Source organism: Elephantulus edwardii, unplaced genomic scaffold (genome assembly GCF_000299155.1).
Source record: "Elephantulus edwardii isolate Elephantulus edwardi_28Jun2011 unplaced genomic scaffold, EleEdw1.0 scaffold00065, whole genome shotgun sequence".
Classification (NCBI taxonomy): domain Eukaryota; kingdom Metazoa; phylum Chordata; class Mammalia; order Macroscelidea; family Macroscelididae; genus Elephantulus; species Elephantulus edwardii.
In genome coordinates this window covers 10,013,550-10,019,167 of record NW_006399815.1, presented here as the reverse complement: position 1 = coordinate 10,019,167, position 5,618 = coordinate 10,013,550, and the positions used below count along the sequence as shown (strand labels likewise).

The window sequence follows — 5,618 nt, the reverse complement described above, 5'->3', positions numbered from 1 at the left end:
TGGAATTCCAAAATCTCTGTAGATGTTCACTGAAATGAAAAATAAAGAAATTAAACATAAAAAAATAAAATAAAATTTTTGAAACATGCCTTTTATTTCTTTGTAAAATCTTATCATTAGTATTTTTAGAAGTGTTTGTTTCTCAGGGGGCTGAGGGTGAAGAGAGGGCAAAATCACGGGGTCCAAGAATTTGGTGGGTGGAGGAAGGGATTGAAAAAAACCCAAAAATGTACATGAATGAAAAATAAAAAAAAATTTTTTTAAGTGCTTCTTGTGAAGAGAAGTATCTATACTACAGTCTGGACACGCTCTAAAGCTCCATTCTCAATTTATATTCATCTCCAACATATTATCCCGTGTACTTTGAAAGCTGTACAGAAGTTTGGAAAGCTTCTGTAATGTGAAGCTTCTTGTCAGTGTCATCTTCCCTGAACGTACACCTTTATCCTTTGGGTCACAACCATTTAGCTCATTTATGTCAATAAACTCGCCTTCACCAAATTTCTTGGTGGCACAGCATTCTCATGATCAGCTGTTTCTTCTAGAACCCCTTTTACGTTTGATTCAACTTTTATTTCCATAGCCACTGTTTTTCATGTTTTTGCTGCTCTTTCACCTTTATTAGCTAATTCTTTCAATTATGTATTTTTACAAAATATCATGTGGATGTATCACGGCTAAACAAAGAGGGAGCAAACCCCATGTGTCAAATACAAAGAGATAGCCCGCGTTACCGTCCGCAGGGAGCTGTGCTGCTACCCCAAAGGGAGTGCCTCTCTGAAGCCTGGAATCTACCTTTGGCTACAGAGGACAAAGATGGGCATTCTTCTCCTGCGTGTTTTACAGCCTCTAAAAAATCCACTGGAGGGTCAGCTATGAGTCAGTTCTGACTTGGTGACATACAACAGCAACAAATGATGATGTCTTTTTTCCCCCTAAATTGATAAATTCATTAAATTCAACCCAAATCAAACTCCCAGTAAGTTTAATGTGTTTATGTATAGCAAAACCTCGAAGCACCACTGTTAGAATTTAATGAAAATGCAGAGTTCAGTAACAGTCAAGAATCTCTTAAAAACAAACAAATGAAAGATTCTGTCTAGTAGTTGCTAAGGCTTTTCATAGGACAATGAAACCTGATGATGTAGTAGCAGGTGGGACTGCTAATCAAAAGGTCAATTGTTCGACTCCATCAGCTTCCTCTCATAAAGATTTACAGCCTGCTCTAGATGAGTCAGAGCCACTGTGATGGTAGTAGTTTGGTTTTTATTTTGGTGTCAAGACAGACATATCCTAGAAAAGAAAAGACTAGAGAGCTTCGAGAGCCAAGCACACTGACTGCTGACTGATACCTGGTATATGAAAGAGTAGTACAGAAAAGATGAACTATAACTTCAATAAATGATGCTAGGACTGTAACATGGCTGTTCTGGACTAAACTGTGTCCCCCAAACATAGTCAAATCCTAAATGCTGGTACCCGAGGATGTAACCTTTAGAAACCAGATCTTCTGACTATTTGATCAGGTAACCAGAGGTAAGGTACAGTCAGCAGGTACTTAAGTTTGCTGGTGAAAAAAAAGAACAAGTGACAGCCTGGAAAAAAGAGTTAAAAAAACCTATTGCAGGGATTTTGTGCCTGATGTTTTTTGTTTGCTCGCTTTTCATTTTCAATCTAGAAATAGCAATGGAAAATTTCAGTGTAGAAAGGCCTATGTATGGTCATGGGTGGATTACTTTTCGTCTGTCTATCTATCTATCTATCTATCTATCTATCTATCTATCTATCATCTATCTATGTTTAAGAATAGAAGAGGCAAAGATGCGTTACCAGGAAATAACCCACTAAGTAGAAAGAAGCTCAGTAAATGCAGATTCAAATTCCTCAAATTCTAAAAAAGGGGGAAGGAAAAAAAATCTGAGTCCAGCATGCTTTCTGAAACTCAGCAGAACAGTGACTATTAACATAATAATTACATACTGTTGTTGTTATGTGCCATCGAGCCACTTGCGACTCATAGACAGAATTATATACTACATGAAAAAAAATTATTAAAACCTCAAACTCAGAATACAAGATTGGTCTACATTCTACTTGGTTTTGTTATGTGCCACTAAATTGCCTTGACTCATAATGACCCTACATACAGTAACTCTGAACTCTGCCCTATGCTTAGCCAGTCTGACTTCAACACATCTACTCTCATTACCCCCAGTTACTGTGTCAATCCATTTCATCCAGGGTCTTCCTCTTCTGCACTGTCCCTCCATCTTTGCAAGCATGATGTCCTTCCTCCAAGGACTGGTCCCTTCTAGTCACTTGCCCAAAGTATATGAGATGGAGCTTCAAAATAGTTGCCTTCAAAAAAGAACTTGGTTGCACCCTCTTTAATACAGACTTGTTTGTTTTCCTGGCGGTCCATGGTATACTCAAGACTCTTCTACAGCACCACAACTCAAAGGCATCGATTCTTTTATCATCCTTAATCACTGTCCAGCTCTCTGATGCACAGCAAATAACAGTGAAGACCACGGCCTGGATCAGGTGCACCTGAGACCCTAGATGAACACTGTTGTTCTTCAGTACACGAGAGAGTTCTCTGACAGCAGATTTCTCCAATGCAATTCAACTTTTGATTTCCTGACTTCTGGTGTCAAGAGTGATGATTGTAGAACCAAGCAAGCTGAAACTGGTAAACAATTGCAAAAACCTCAATCTCTTAAACATCTATCATGGTGCTGCCAACCAGCTTAGTGGTGAGAATCTTTGTTTTCTTGACATTGAGCTTCAGTCCATATTGAAAATTATAGTCCTTGACCTTCTGCAGCAAATGCTTCAGATCCTCCTCAGTTTTGGCAAGCAAGGTTGTGTCACCTGCATAACACAGGTTGTTGAAGAGTCTTCCTCCAATCCTGATGCCATACTCATCTTCATAAAGTCTGGCCTCCAGCATGTTCTGTTCCACATTCAGATTGAAACGGTATGGAGACAGGATGCATCTCTGATGCATTCCTTTTTCAGCCTTTTCTGGTTTTGAACCATGCTATGTTTCCTTGCTCTGTTCTAACTACTGCTTCCTGGTCCATATATAGGATTCACATGAGCACAATCAACTGTTCTGGAATTCCCAAGCTTCTCAAGATTAGCCACAATATGTTGTGATCTATTCAGTTAAATGCCCTTGCAAAGACAATGAAACATAGGTAGACATTCCTCTGGTACTCTTTGCTTTCTGCCAAAATCCATCTGACATTAGCGATAAGGTCTCTAGTGCCATGACTATAGAAAATGAACAATAAAATATCTTTATATATTATTTTGTTTATTGTAGAAGCAACCACGCAGGAGAGAAGAGTTCCACAGATAAGGTTTAATCAAAATAAATTACTGAAAGAATTATAGTTGTGAAAAGCTGGGACACATCTAAAAAGAAGAAAATGGTGCCCAGTGAAAGGCCATCTGGTGTCTGGAAGCATGTAAGCCTTGCTATTGCTGTTAGATGCTGTCAGGTACAACTCATAGGAACCCTAAAAACAAACAGATCTGAACCTTGTCCTATCCTGTGCCATTCTCATCATCTCTGACACACTTGAGCCCACTGCTATAGTCACTCTGTCAATTTATCTTGTTAGAGGGTCTTCCTCTCTTTGGTTGATGTGAGTCTATGTGGTAGTAAAAAAGAAATGCACAGACACTTTACCTAGTGTGGGTTGGCAAGCTCTCAGAATAAGAGAAGGAGCAATAATACTTAAACTACTGGCATGGAGGGTAAGAATGACATGATAATCGTGTGGTATGGTGGCTTATCATCATGTTTGGTACTTGGTGATCAAGTAAGTGTGAGGATCCCTTACTTCTAAGCAAGAAATGAAGTTTGAAAAATTTTACACAATGGTCTATGATGTATAACAATGACTGCTCTATATAACCATCTGCTATAGACTAAGGAAACAAAATTACAAAGAATATTTCAGCACAAAGGCTATTATTACCGTTAGGTGCTGCTGAGTCAAATAGGATTTACAGCGACTCCATGAACAAAAGATCTGAGACCTGCTCTGTGCCATCCTCACACTTTCTGACACATGAAGAGTCCACTGAGGTAGTCACCACATCAATGCACTTGGTCAATGGTCTTCTTCTCCTTCACCAACCTTCACCCTTCCCAGCATCACGTTCCTCTCCAAGGAACAGCCCCTTCTAGCAACATGCCCAAAGTATGTGTGTTATCATTCTTGCCTCCAAAGAGCACTCTGGCTTCACCCTCTCCAAGACATATCTGTTTGTTCTCATAGCCATTCATGGGATGTTCAGTGTCTTCTCCAACACCATAGCTCAAAAGTGTCAGTTCTTTCTCTATCATCATTCATTGTCCAGCTCTCAGATTCACAGCAAGTAATCGGAAAGAATATGGCCTGAATCAGACACAGCTTAGTCCTCAAACTGACAGCTTTACTCCTCAATAATTCAGAAGTCCCTAATTGCAGATTTTCCCAGTGCAATGTGTTTTTTTATTTCCTGATTGCTGGTACTAAGAGTATTAATTGTGGATCCAAGTAAGATGAAATTGTTGACAGTTTCAATCTCCTCTCTGTTCTTCCCAGGGTATAATTGGGATATATTAGGAAAATAATAAGCCAGAGAAGCCAAAATAAAAGAAACTTCCTGGTCTTTGAAGTAAAGAGGTCTAAGATGATGATTACGGTGACGACTCATGGCATAACTTACAAAAGGAAATGGTTGTATAAATCAAAGTATTTTGGCGTTTTCAAGCTTAATCAGATTCCAGAGTGACCAGATTTATGCCACAAGAACCAAAGATAATAAAGTGATGTTTGCCAAGATTTAATACAATAGCAACATGTAAGAATAAAAAGTAAGCAACTCTAATTATAAAAAATTATAGAAGTTGAAGGATAAGTTTATCTTTAAATAGTTTCTGGTTTCTGAAAGTTTAAAAACTGACATGGACTAATCTATGCTAAAACTGCAATCAGTGAAACTTTTCCATAGCAATGGGATATCATGAAATTATTTCATTTTCATCGTTCCCTTCCAGTTCTCCATGGAACGCGTAATGTAACACTATTGTTATATATCACTATTGTTATATATTATCAAGTTGGAAATGATGTGTAGCTGACCTTCCCAGTGGGTTCTGAGAGACTGTAAACCACACAGGAAACTGCCCTGCTCACCTTTCTTCCACACAGCAGCCAGTGGATTCAAACTGTGTGCCTTTTGGATGACAGTGTAATTCCTTACCACTAAGCCACCAGAGCTCCAAGCATAATGTAGTAAAAATACAGTAATTTGAATATATGTTATATTTCATATATATGCCTTTCAAGATTACAGTCATCAGCTTTGGGGATTTTTCAACAGCCTATGCACGTCTTCTCTCAGAAAGATCCCACACACACACAGTACTGAGTATCAGAAATCCACATCTGTTCTACATAAGTTATGACCAGAGCTAGTAAAAGCATAGAAATTTTTACATTAAATATGCAGGTATCACGAGCCATGTTGTTGTTATGTTGGTATTGTTATGTGCCGTCGAGTCACCTGCGACCCTATGTACAACAGCCCTAAACTCTGCTCTATCCTGTGCCAAT

At 38.7% G+C, this 5,618-nt stretch overlaps 1 protein-coding gene across 1 annotated transcript in view; it reads right to left on the bottom strand.

The window, feature by feature from the left end:
• Positions 1-5,618, bottom strand: part of GXYLT1 (glucoside xylosyltransferase 1) — an 89,827-nt gene that overhangs the window by 52,905 nt on the left and 31,304 nt on the right. The window lies entirely within an intron of this gene.